General features: G+C 46.0%; 1 pseudogene; it reads right to left on the bottom strand.

The window, feature by feature from the left end:
* Window positions 1–13,868: 13,868 nt before the first annotated feature.
* LOC119263133 lies at window positions 13,869–14,005 on the bottom strand (annotated as a pseudogene).
* Window positions 14,006–14,340: the final 335 nt, after the last annotated feature.

The raw sequence follows: 14,340 nt of genomic DNA, 5'->3' as shown, positions 1-14,340 counted from the left end.
TCCTGATATTCTTACCCTCTCAGAGCTCCAGGCTTCTGTCAGCTCTAATTGGAAGCAAACTTCGAGCACAGGAACGTACTTCACCGTGCCCTTTTCCCTCAGCACGAAATGCTAGGTCTAAAATCTGTTGGGCTGAGCTGAATTAGAAGCCATTTTTAATGAGAAAATAGCAGTCATGTCGCCCCCTACGCTTCCTGTAGTGTATTACAGTCTGTCAGAGCGACTGTGTGGATCATATGAACATTATAGAGCTTTTTAAATGAAACAGTAGAAGCCGTATCGCCCCCTACGCTTCCTGTAGTGTATTACAGTCTGTCAGAGCGACTGTGTGGATCATATGAGCATTATAGAGCTTTTTAAATGAAACAGTAGAAGCCGTATCGCCCCCTACGCTTCCTGTAGTGTATTACAGTCTGTCAGAGCGACTGTGTGGATCATATGAACATTATAGAGCTTTTTAAATGAAACAGTAGAAGCCGTATCGCCCCCTACGCTTCCTGTAGTGTATTACAGTCTGTCAGAGCGACTGTGTGGATCACATGAACATTATAGAGCTTTTTAAATGAAGCAGTAGAAGCCGTATCGCCCCCTACGCTTCCTGTAGTGTATTACAGTCTGTCAGAGCGACTGTGTGGATCATATGAACATTATAGAGCTTTTTAAATGAAACAGTAGAAGCCGTATCGCCCCCTACGCTTCCTGTAGTGTATTACAGTCTGTCAGAGCGACTGTGTGGATCATATGAACATTATAGAGCTTTTTAAATGAAACAGTAGAAGCCGTATCGCCCCCTACGCTTCCTGTAGTGTATTACAGTCTGTCAGAGCGACTGTGTGGATCATATGAACATTATAGAGCTTTTTAAATGAAACAGTAGAAGCCGTATCGCCCCCTACGCTTCCTGTAGTGTATTACAGTCTGTCAGAGTGACTGTGTGGATCATATGAACATTATAGAGCTTTTTAAATGAAACAGTAGAAGCCGTATCGCCCCCTACGCTTCCTGTAGTGTATTACAGTCTGTCAGAGCGACTGTGTGGATCATATGAACATTATAGAGCTTTTTAAATGAAACAGTAGAAGCCGTATCGCCCCCTACGCTTCCTGTAGTGTATTACACTCTGTCAGAGCGACTGTGTGGATCATATGAACATTATAGAGCTTTTTAAATGAAACAGTAGAAGCCGTATCGCCCCCTACGCTTCCTGTAGTGTATTACAGTCTGTCAGAGCGACTGTGTGGATCATATGAACATTATAGAGCTTTTTAAATGAAACAGTAGAAGCCGTATCGCCCCCTACGCTTCCTGTAGTGTATTACAGTCTGTCAGAGCGACTGTGTGGATCATATGAACATTATAGAGCTTTTTAAATGAAACAGTAGAAGCCGTATCGCCCCCTACGCTTCCTGTAGTGTATTACAGTTTGTCAGAGCGACTGTGTGGATCATATGAACATTATAGAGCTTTTTAAATGAAGCAGTAGAAGCCGTATCGCCCCCTACGCTTCCTGTAGTGTATTACAGTCTGTCAGAGCGACTGTGTGGATCATATGAACATTATAGAGCTTTTTAAATGAAGCAGTAGAAGCCGTATCGCCCCCTACGCTTCCTGTAGTGTATTACAGTCTGTCAGAGCGACTGTGTGGATCATATGAACATTATAGAGCTTTTTAAATGAAGCAGTAGAAGCCGTATCGCCCCCTACGCTTCCTGTAGTGTATTACAGTCTGTCAGAGCGACTGTGTGGATCATATGAACATTATAGAGCTTTTTAAATGAAACAGTAGAAGCCGTATCGCCCCCTACGCTTCCTGTAGTGTATTACAGTCTGTCAGAGCGACTGTGTGGATCATATGAACATTATAGAGCTTTTAAATGAAGCAGTAGAAGCCGTATCGCCCCCTACGCTTCCTGTAGTGTATTACAGTCTGTCAGAGCGGCTGTGTGGATCATATGAACATTATAGAGCTTTTTAAATGAAACAGTAGAAGCCGTATCGCCCCCTACGCTTCCTGTAGTGTATTACAGTCTGTCAGAGCGACTGTGTGGATCATATGAACATTATAGAGCTTTTTAAATGAAACAGTAGAAGCCGTATCGCCCCCTACGCTTCCTGTAGTGTATTACAGTCTGTCAGAGCGACTGTGTGGATCATATGAACATTATAGAGCTTTTTAAATGAAACAGTAGAAGCCGTATCGCCCCCTACGCTTCCTGTAGTGTATTACAGTCTGTCAGAGCGACTGTGTGGATCATATGAGCTGAAAGTGACAGTAATTTGATGAATGGGGTGAAGCAGAAACGCTGCTATAGTACCATATTATCATAGCATTATATTTCAACATTATCATATTGTAATAATAACATTTCAATATTCATGAAATTTCTTCAGCGTAAAACTTTGGGAGAGTCTGTTCAACATAAATGATGAACTAACCTAACTTTGTGTAAATAGAGCTCAATATAGAAATATGTCCACATATGCAGTCGAGACTGACGCGGCTTTTTTCTGAATTTCTACAAACACCGTTTCATTTTATAGTAAATGAGTTTGGGCTGGTTTATGTTTATGAACAGACGCCTACAGATCAACATAGTAAAGGAGCTCATCTGTGATCCTGAGTTTAAAGCCAGTTTTTATTCAACTTAAACTTGGAACTAAGTTGTAAATAAATCTGAAACTGAAACTTTGCTTGTGTGTAAAAAGTGATTTCAGAGCCACTCGGTTCTCCCTGATGGAAACTGTTTACCTTCAGTGTTTTGTGCTTCTGATCATTTTAATAGACGTCAGCGTCGCTAATTAATGACGTTCTATTAAAAGACTGGTTTACCAAGAGAGACGCTGGAGGACTTTCACCTGAAATGAGTTCATGAAGCCAGTCTGGTTATAAAAATGATAACAGGACATCAGAGCCAGAATTACTCTTTTAGTACTTTTACTTTATACTTAAGTACATTTGAAGGCAAATACTTTAGTACTGTTACTCAAGTGGAGGTCTAAAAGGAGGAACTTCTACTTTTACTGGAGGAATATTTTACCTTGGGGTCTCGACTTTAACTCGACCACATGGTTTCTGTACTTCGTTCACCGCTGTTTAGAGGCTAGTATGAAGGTGGGCTTGTGCACTGTATGGCTCAGTGTCCTGTTAACGGCGGAGCTGGTCCAAGTAAACAGGCTGATTTTGGGAGTACGCAGTGTGCCTGATCCCGTCTGACTTTGCCAGAGGCACACATTCGTCTCCGGTCTGTTTAGAATACGCTTTGCCTCTTAATATGTTGGGGGAATTTTGAGCGCCTGCTTAAACACACGTAGTTCATCTCACACTAAACAGCGGTGCTGAATATTTGTCACGAGTACAACGTCAAAGCCGTGCTGACTTTTCCCAGAGCTGCATGTGTCCGCTGACTCTGTACGGTTTCAGCTCTACCTCCTTAATCTGCAGTCTTGTTGATTTAGCTGCAGTTGTGCTCCTCTTCAATCCGACCACAGCCTGTTTCACTTAAGCAGCTCGAGTGCAGCTCTCTAATTCTTTGTGTAGCAGACATTCTCATCTGCATGTTGGGAGATAAGTTGCCAAAAACCTGCTTGAACATCTGCACATCGACGTGTAGTCAACACTGCATTCGCAGAACTCAGATTAGTTGCGTTTTTGAGGAAAGATAGCTCTGTGGCCTTCGCTGGGCTTCTCCAGGGTTTCCAAGCAGCTGCAGGACCCGAGTGTCACTCTCCGGCTTCCGTCAGAGGCTTCTCTGAGACACGGATCCAGCGGTCTGCACAAGAAGGGCTCTGCGAGCTCCACACCAGCCTTTTTCATTCTTTAACTCGAGGCCGAAAGCCAGCAGGAGGACTCCTTCCTTCCTGGCTGAAGCTCGTTAATCGCAGGCCGGTCTAACGTCAGTTCTCTACGTAATCTGGCAGAATCAAAGTGTACGTGGGGTAAAATCAGAAAAGCCTTCAGTAGGTTTCACTTTCATGACAACTTCAGGACGAATGTAGTGTAACCCCGTTTTAAAACAAAGTTGGAGTGACTGCCAACGCTGAGATGTGATTCTTGGCTCGGGGACGGTCCGCTATCTCCGCTCGAGATGGACACTTTGTCTAGGGAAGTCAAGCTTTGGCGTGTAACGCTAACAGCTGGACAAACAACTGTAAAATGGTTGCATGGCCACCTGTGTGCTCTTCAGTGACACTCCGAGCTCAGTGAGTCACAGAAGACAGATATATTTATTCTGGAGATTACTGTACTTCGGATGTTGATTCAATAGTATAGTGTCTTAATGAGGATTATGATGAGTGCTCCATTGGGATTGTCTGTTTGTGAAATGCTTCCTGCTGTAGGCGGCATCGGAATCATAATGACTAAACAGTTATATTCTAAAGAAGTAGTGCTACAGTGAGGATGTGCTAAATGGATTCGGGAAAGCAGGAGTCACGCTTTCATCTCAGGTAAAATGTTGGCTTCAACACTAGTGTATCATTTATTATGCCTCAGTCTGACTCAGCCAGGAGCACAGCAGCAAGACTTAGAACCACACCATAAGAGCCAGAAAACCCGACTGTAGCCCACAAAACTCTGTCTGAATCTGACTGTAGCCCACAAAACTCCGTCTGAATCCGAATGTAGAACACAAAGTTCTGTTTGAATCCGACTGTAGCCCACAAATCTCTGTCTGAATCTGACTGTAGCCCACAAAACTCTGTCTGAATCTGACTGTAGCCCACAAAACTCTGTCTGAATCTGACTGTAGCCCACAAAACTCTGTCTGAATCTGACTGTAGAACACAAAACTCTGTCTGAATCTGACTGTAGAACACAAAACTCTGTCTGAATCTGACTGTAGCCCAAAAATCTCTGTCTGAATCTGACTCTAGCCCACAAAACTCTGTCTGAATCTGACTCTAGCCCACAAAACTCTGTCTGAATCTGACTGTAGCCCAAAAATCTCTGTCTGAATCTGACTGTAGCCCACAAAACTCTGTCTGAATCCGACTGTAGCCCAAAAATCTCTGTCTGAATCTGGCTGTAGCCCACAAAACTCTGTCTGAATCTGACTGTAGCCCACAAAACTCTGTCTGAATCTGGCTGTAGCCCACAAAACTCTGTCTGAATCCGACTGTAGCCCAAAAATCTCTGTCTGAATCTGGCTGTAGCCCACAAAACTCTGTCTGAATCTGGCTGTAGCCCACAAAACTCTGTCTGAATCTGGCTGTAGCCCACAAAACTCTGTCTGAATCTGACTGTAGCCCACAAAACTCTGTCTGAATCTGACTGTAGCCCACAAAACTCTGTCTGAATCTGACTGTAGCCCACAAAACTCTGTCTGAATCTGACTGTAGAACACAAAACTCTGTCTGAATCTGACTGTAGAACACAAAACTCTGTCTGAATCTGACTGTAGAACACAAATCTCTGTCTGAATCTGACTGTAGCCCACAAAACTCTGTCTGAATCCGACTGTAGCCCACAAAATTCTGTCTGAATCCGACTGTAGCCCACAAAACTCTGTCTGAATCCGACTGTAGCCCACAAAACTCTGTCTGAATCTGACTGTAGAACACAAAACTCTGTCTGAATCTGACTGTAGCCCACAAAACTCTGTCTGAATCCGACTGTAGCCCAAAAATCTCTGTCTGAATCTGGCTGTAGCCCACAAAACTCTGTCTGAATCTGACTGTAGCCCACAAAACTCTGTCTGAATCTGGCTGTAGCCCACAAAACTCTGTCTGAATCCGACTGTAGCCCAAAAATCTCTGTCTGAATCTGGCTGTAGCCCACAAAACTCTGTCTGAATCTGGCTGTAGCCCACAAAACTCTGTCTGAATCTGGCTGTAGCCCACAAAACTCTGTCTGAATCTGACTGTAGCCCACAAAACTCTGTCTGAATCTGACTGTAGCCCACAAAACTCTGTCTGAATCTGACTGTAGCCCACAAAACTCTGTCTGAATCTGACTGTAGAACACAAAACTCTGTCTGAATCTGACTGTAGAACACAAAACTCTGTCTGAATCTGACTGTAGAACACAAATCTCTGTCTGAATCTGACTGTAGCCCACAAAACTCTGTCTGAATCCGACTGTAGCCCACAAAATTCTGTCTGAATCCGACTGTAGCCCACAAAACTCTGTCTGAATCCGACTGTAGCCCACAAAACTCTGTCTGAATCTGACTGTAGAACACAAAACTCTGTCTGAATCTGACTGTAGCCCACAAAACTCTGTCTGAATCTGACTGTAGCCCACAAAACTCTGTCTGAATCTGACTGTAGCCCACAAAACTCTGTCTGAATCTGACTGTAGCCCACAAAACTCTGTCTGAATCTGACTGTAGCCCAAAAATCTCTGTCTGAATCTGACTGTAGCCCACAAAACTCTGTCTGAATCTGACTGTAGAACACAAAACTCTGTCTGAATCTGACTGTAGCCCACAAAACTCTGTCTGAATCTGACTGTAGCCCACAAAACTCTGTCTGAATCTGACTGTAGCCCACAAAACTCTGTCTGAATCTGACTGTAGCCCACAAAACTCTGTCTGAATCTGACTGTAGCCCACAAAACTCTGTCTGAATCTGACTGTAGCCCACAAAACTCTGTCTGAATCTGACTGTAGCCCAAAAATCTCTGTCTGAATCCGACTGTAGAACACAAAACTCTGTCTGAATCTGACTGTAGAACACAAAACTCTGTCTGAATCTGACTGTAGCCCCACAAAACTCTGTCTGAATCTGACTGTAGCCCACAAAACTCTGTCTGAATCTGACTGTAGCCCCACAAAACTCTGTCTGAATCTGACTGTAGCCCACAAAACTCTGTCTGAATCTGACTGTAGCCCACAAAACTCTGTCTGAATCCGACTGTAGCCCACAAAATTCTGTCTGAATCCGACTGTAGCCCACAAAACTCTGTCTGAATCTGACTGTAGAACACAAAATTCTGTCTGAATCCGACTGTAGCCCACAAAACTCTGTCTGAATCCGACTGTAGCCCACAAAATTCTGTCTGAATCCGACTGTAGCCCACAAAACTCTGTCTGAATCCGACTGTAGCCCACAAAACTCCGTCTGAATCCGACTGTAGCCCACAAAATTCTGTCTGAATCCGACTGTAGCCCACAAAACTCTGTCTAAACCCAATCGTAGTGAAGTTTTGTTTTTCTGTATGCGGTGCTCTTTCAGAAACTGCTTGAAACAGAGCCCAGCGTGGCCTAGAGGGGAACAAAGCCCCCAGCATTGGGCTGTGGAGCAGTCGAACTGTGTTCTCTGGAGTGATGGAGCTCCATCCAATACCTTTGGGATGAGCTAGAGTGACCCAGAACTGACCATCCAGCATCAGTACCTGACCTCACCAATGCTCAATCAACTCTTCACAGCAATGTTCAGCATTGATTGTAAAGCCTTCTCAGAAGAGCAGAGGCTGTTCCTGCAGCACAGAATCTCTATTAACACCTTCATTACAGAAGAAACTCTGGATAAACCAGGATGAAGGTGGCTGAGTGAGGGACCGTGCTGGGTGGCAGGACCAGCAGGAGCAGGGTCATGTCCTATGGACTTACATCAGAGCTGGCAGGGATTAACAAACGACCCACTCAGCGTGGAGGTGAAGAAGAAGAGCAGGAGGAGCAGAGGGAGATGACTCATTGACCCGGTCACAGTGACCTGGTACTACGCTTACCTTTGAATCGGGTGGCAGTGGAGCGGTAATGATAGGGATGCGCCGTGTGGCCTCATCCAGTCTGTATTTATCCCTGCAACACTCAGTTTATTCCTCCAGGCTCTACTGCTTTCCCACGCATGACTGAGCCAGGAGTGCTCCGTCACCTCCCCGCTGTAGGTCTGCACAGGTCAGACGCCTCGGTCTACACTAGCACCTAATCGCTGAGCCTGTCAGCCGCTGATCTGGGTGTGTCAGCGCTGAACCGACGCTGGGCGATCTCACAAGCAGGTCGGAGAGCAAACGATCTGTGAATTGTTATTGAGCTTTTATGGAGAAGATTAAGGCAGAAGAAAGTCAAGGACAACAAAATAAACAAACATCATCTTAAAGGCAGCTTTACAGGGTGAATCGCTCGCTTTTAATGGACGTCGATGCAGGGAGATTTTTTCTAAGCAATGTTGGAGCTTTTCTGTCAATCAGTCAAACAATCAACCTTTAATCTCGGAGAACATTGAGGGTGGGCCTCGTTTACAGTGTTGCCGGGTTGATACAGAGCGAGAGATTTAGAATGTGTAAGAACACACACACACACACACACACACACACACACCTTCTAAGACGCTTCTCCTTCTGGGTCGTGGGGGGTGCTGGAGCCTATCTTCAGGCAGAAGCCAGTCCATCGCAGGGCAGACAGACAGACAGACAGCCACATTCACACCCAGGGGCAATTTAACAAGTCCATTTGGCCTGACCACATGAAACCGGAGAACCCGGAGGAAACCCACGCAGACACGGGGAGAACATGCAAACTCCACACAGAGAGGACCCCGGTCACCCGGCCGGGGAATCGAGCCCAGGCCCTCCTCACTGTGAGGCGACAGCGCCACCCACCACGATACCGTGCCGCCCCGTGTGAGAACGTATCAAATAATAAAAGTAAATTTAATTAGTTACAGTGCCAGGAACCAGACGTCCGGCGCGTTTCGTGGCTCTGAAATCCCGTCCCGTTATTCTCCGACAGTTTACATAAAACGATTAGTCCAAAAAATACGGTGCCCCTGTCGCTTTGATTAAGATTAAGACTTGTCTGTGATCTCTCAGCCATCTGCAGCCGCTTTTAGGGTTCTTAGACGTGTAACAGTAGTAGAACCCTTCTGGGTGCTATATAGAACCATGTACAACATGTTTTCCATCAGTCTGAAGAACCCTTTCACAGACTCTTTAATCATGCAAACAGTTCTTTAAGTGTTCGTGGTTCTATATAGACCCATTTTCTTTACTAAAGAGGGTTCTATGTAGAAACATCTGCAGAACATTCTCGTGAGGAAACAAGCTACATCATTCAGGTGTTCACTTTCCTCATCTCTTCGTCTCTCTTCACCCCCCCCCTCTCTCTCTCTCTCACGCGCTCTCTCTCTCTGCGTCTCTCTCTCTCTCTGCCTCTCTCTCTCTCTCTCTCTCTCTCTCTCTCTCTCTCTCTCTCTCTCTCTCTCTCTCTCTCTCTCTGCCTCTCTCTCTCTCTCTCTCTCTCTCTCTCTCTCTCTCTGCCCCTCTCTCTCTCTCTCTCTCTCTCTCTCTCTCACGCGCTCTCTCTCTCTGCGTCTCTCTCTCTCTCTCTCTCTCTCTCTCTCTCTCTCTCTCTCTCTCTCTCTCTCTCTCTCTCTCTCTCTCTCTCTCTCTCTCTCCTGCCTCTCTGTCTCGCACTCTCTCCTCTCTCTGTCTCTCTCTGCCTCTCTGCCTCTCTCTCTCTCTGTCTCGCACTCTCTCCTCTCTCTCTCTGCCTCTCTGCCTCTCTCTCTCTCTGTCTTCGTCTCTCTCTCTCTCTCTCTCTCTCTCTCCTCTCTCTCTGTCTCTCGCTCTCTCTCTCTCTCTCTCTCTCTCTCTCTGCCTCTCTCTCTCTCTCTCTCTCTCTCTCTCTGTCTCGCTCTCTCTCTCTCTCTCTCTCTCTCTCTCTCTCTCTCTCTCTCTCTCTCTCTCTGCCTCTCTCTCTCTCTCTCTCTGCCTCTCTCTCTCTCTCTCTCTCTCTGCCTCTCTCTCTCTCTCTCTCTCTCTCTCTCTCTCTCTCTCTCTCTCTCTCTCTCTCACACTCTCTCTCTCTCTCTCTCTCTCTCTCTCTCTCTCTCTCTCTCTCTCTCTCTCTCTCCTGCCTCTCTGTCTCGCACTCTCTCCTCTCTCTGTCTCTCTCTCTCTCTCTCTGCCTCTCTCTCTCTCTCTCTCTCTCTCTCTCTCTCTCTCTCTCTCTCTCTGTCTCGCTCTCTGCCTCTCTCTCTCTCTCTCTCACTCTCTCTCTCTCTCTCTCTCTCTCTCTCTCTCTCTCTCTCTCTCTCTCTGCCCCTCTCTCTCTCTCTCTCTCTCTCTGCCACTCTCTCTCTCTCTCTCTCTCTCTCTCTCTCTCTCTCTCCTGCCTCTGTCTCGCACTCTCTCTCTCTCTGCCTCTCTCTCTCTCTCTCTCTCTCTCTCTCTCTCTGCCTCTCTCTCTCTCTCTCTCTCTCTCTCTCTCTGCCTCTCTCTCTCTCTCTCTCTCTCTCTCTCTCTCTCTCTCTCTCTGCCTCTCTCTCTCTCTCTCTCTCTCTCTCTCTCTCTCTCTCTCTCTGCCTCTCTCTCTGTCTCTCTCTCTCTCTCTCTCTCTCTCTCTCTCTCTCTCTCTCTGTCTCGCTCTCTCTCTCTCTCTCTCTCTCTCTCTCTCGCTCTCTCTCTCTGTCTCGCTCTCTCTCTCTGTCTCGCGCTCTCTCTCTCTCTCTCTCTCTCAGCCTCTCTCTCTTTCTCTCTGCCTCTCTCTCTCTCTCTCTCGCTCTCTCTCTCTCCTGCCTCTCTGTCTCGCACTCGCTCTCTCTCTGCCTCTCTCTCTCTCTCTCTCTCTCTCTCTCTCTCTCCTGCCTCTCTGTCTCGCACTCTCTCCTCTCTCTGTCTCTCTCTCTTCATCTGTCTCTCTCTGCCTCTCTGCGTCTCTCTCTCTCTCTCTCTCTCTCTCTCTCTCTCTCTCTCTCTCTCTCTCTCTCTCTCTCTCTCTCTCTCTCTCTGTGTCTTCGTCTCTCTATCTCTCTATCTACCCCCCCCCCTTCCCTCCCGCTGACCCAAACTCACTGATCTGCGCTGTGAAACATCACAAGGTCCAGTTTATGTGAATGAAACATCCAAATTCATGAACCATGGTATTCATTGCCATGGTATTCCAGGTGGCTGCTATGGTGCTTCAAGGCTGTTGCTACAGTACCTCAAGTGGTTGCTAAGGAGTTGCTAGGCTGCTACTATGGAATCTCAGGCAGTTGATAAGGTTCAATTGCTATGAAATTCCAGGTGGTTGTTAAGGTGCTGCTAGGCTATTGCTGTGGAATTCCAGGTGGTTGCTATGGTGTCGTTGTATATATGTGTGCTAGTGTGTATGTTATTCTGTATATAATGTTTATGAGGGACAGTGTGTGAGAAGCCCTTTATGACTTAAGTGCTGGCTGTTATATTTGAAGGGTAGAGGTTCTAGATAGAAACGTCTGACCGATGAAAATGGCACGTAAATCATTCATTTTGCTTTGTCAAGCCGTAATATCCTTTCAGACCCACAGCGCTGAGTGGTCTCCTCACAGTGGAAGGATGGACAGAAACACCTGTGGATGTTTTCAGATCTGAAGCAGCTTGATGTTCTCCTCTCTCTCAGAGATCAAAGCTTTCATTGCTGTTTATTTGACGGGGCAGTTTTGGGCTCGACCAGCTCTTCCAGGTGGTTGTTAGGAGCCACAATATCTCGGGAGCTTTTAATCAGTCTTAGAACCGTTTTCCCATGCGAAAAACCACTGTAGCGTTCACACTGTCGCTTAACCCTTTGTAACCCCAGGCTTTTTAGGAAACCAGTCTTGCGACCGGAAAGTCACCGGCTCAATCCTCCGAGCTGATAGAACAGGACTGAAGTGCCCTCGAGCAAGACACCTAACCCCCAACTGTTCCCCGGGTGGCATGGATGTGTATGTGGGTGTTTCACTGCACGGATGGGCTAAATGTGGTGGTGAAATTCGGTGCAAGCACAGTGGGCCAGTGGTTTTAAGGCTTTTATTATTCAGTAACTAAAGGGACTTCCATGCAACCTGGCTGAGCTGTTCTTAGGTTCTAGGAGTCTGTAATAAAACAGCATCTCTGGCCATGTAGGGGGTTGAGTTGTCATCACAGCCAAGTCTTTCCCTTTGCCGAAGAACTCCTGAAGATCCCGCTTTAAGGAATACACTAATCTTCATCACGCAAAGCGAGTTGACAGGATTACTCTTAAAGTTGGTGAGAGATTTTTCTGGATACCCAGCGTGCCTGTCAAGATTCCCTGCAAAAAAAGTGATGTTTTTGGACGTGTAAACTCGGAGAAAAGACAGTAATGAAATATGTGACGGAGTGTTTCCTGCTCTGAGGAATAGTGAAGCTCTGGCCTCCGCTGTCAGCACCGCTCTCAGCGCTGTTTTCTTAAGCCTCCTTGTTGTGTAATACATGGAATTGGAGCCATCCATCTCTCCGAGTCCCTCCACTCGGGGGTGGGTGGGGGGTGGGGGTGGGGGTTGGTTCTGGAGGGTTCTAGCCGAGCAGTGTGATCACACCGCTGGGTGGGTATAAGCCGGTTCTCCTGAGCTAACGAGAGATGCCAACATGACAAAAATGCCCGCAATGCTCTTGATCCGATTTGGACCGGCCGAGCAGGTCAGGAGGCATCAAATGAAATGAATGTAATTAATCAGCAGGGCTGAAGGGCTGGGATTAATTAGGCTGCTAACGGGAGCCTTAACGAAGCTGAAGCGCAGAGAAGGGATCCAGCAGGCGGTCCAGCCGAGTGGAGACGGTGGCCCAGGGAGAAAGATCAAACACAAACGTGACCTCAAGATCAAAGACTTGAAGGTGCATCATTTGCATGTTGGCTTCTCTCAGGTACTTTCTGTACACTTAAAGAAGACGGTTCTTCAAGGGTTCTTTGGCCAAGAAAATGTTTCTATATAAAACCATGAACATTTGCATCATTAAAGGGTTCTTCGCAATGGCTGAGAATGTGCTATAGATGGATCCTATATAGAACCTTTTTGAAAAAAGATCTATTGTTATGATATCAAGCTTACTCAAGTTAAGATTGAAGAACCTTTTTTGGTCCTATATAGAACCATCCACAACATATTCTCCATCAATCGTTCATGATGGAAAGAACCTGTTAATCATGCAAATGGTTCCTTGAGTTCATGGTTCTATGTAGAACTTTTTTGGTGCTATGTAGTACCCTTTTTAAAATGGTTCTATATAGAACCAGCCACAACACTATTCCACCAGTCTTTCATGACGGAAAGAACCCATTAATCATACAAAGGGTTCCTTGAGTTCATGGTTCTATATAGTACCCTTTTTAAAATGGTTCTATATAGAACCAGCCACAACACTATTCCACCAGTCTTTCATGACGGAAAGAACCCATTAATCATACAAAGGGTTCCTTGAGTTCATGGTTCTATATAGTACCCTTTTCAAAATGGTTCTATATAGAACCAGCCACAACACTATTCCATCAACCTTTCATGATGGAACGAACCATGCAGACGTTTCTTTGAGTGTTCCTGGTTGTATGTAGAACCATTTTCTTTACTAAAGAACCCTTGAAGAACCATACATTTTTAAGGGTCTAGAACAGATCATGTTACATCAAAACAAAGAACGTCTGGTATCACTTCAGTGTAGCACTGTCCTCTAAGTTCTAGATATTAACGGGCGAGTTTAGAAGTATACAAGTGTACAAACTCATTATTTTGGGTAAGATCATGGTCGTTTCCGAGACTAGCTACACTTAAATGCCTGACAGGTTCTAGATATGAACTGGGCACTTATGTTCCACAGTACTGAGGGAAGTTGTGTAGTTGGGATGGTGTAAAAAGACTGAACGTGAATGAAGTGCAGCGTCTAATTTGGTGTGTAATTAAGTTTTTAGTGGTATTAGTGAGTTAAGTGATACTTTATTAGTCCCACAACCGGGAAATTCCACCTCCGCATTTAACCCGTCCGTGCAGTGACACACCACATACACTAGGGGGCAGTGAGCACACTTGCCTGGAGTGGTGGGCAGCCCAATCCACAGCGCCCGGGGAGCAGTTGGGGGTTAGGTGTCTTGCTCAAGGACACCTCAGTCATGGACTGTCGGCCCTGGGGATCGAACCGGCGACCTTCCGGTCACGAGGCTGGATCCCCAACCTCCAGCCCACGACTGCCCCAGAGGAGGTGCACCATTCCCGGAGGTACTGCAATACCAGGTCGATGCGTGGAGCGGACGGAGCAAGCCCCTCTTCCGTCTCCCTGTTCTAAAAATCAATTTAATATGTTGTTGTAATCAGTGACTAATAGGATTGAAATCAGCAACATGATCTGCCAGCGCAGTGAGATCAGTCATAACGAGTCATAACGAGTCATAACGAGCTTATAACGAGCTTATAACTCTTTCAAATCGAGAAATACTACATATATTGACTACACTCTTAAGTCTTCATGGTTCTAGATAGAACCGTTTTCTTTACTGAAGAACCCTTTGCATGATTCAAGGGTTCTTTGTGCCGTGAAAGGGCTCTTCAGATTGATGGAGAATGTGCTGTAGATGGTTCTACACAGCAACAAAAGGGTTCTTCTGTTGCTACGTTGTCAAGCTTATTACAAAAGAAGAACCCTTTTTGGTGCTATATAGAGCACTTTAC

The sequence above is a fragment of the Pygocentrus nattereri genome, chromosome 3 (assembly GCF_015220715.1).
Source record: "Pygocentrus nattereri isolate fPygNat1 chromosome 3, fPygNat1.pri, whole genome shotgun sequence".
NCBI classification, from domain to species: Eukaryota; Metazoa; Chordata; class Actinopteri; order Characiformes; family Serrasalmidae; genus Pygocentrus; species Pygocentrus nattereri.
Note: the sequence above shows the minus strand (reverse complement) of the source record. Positions and strands in the feature narration are given on the sequence as shown.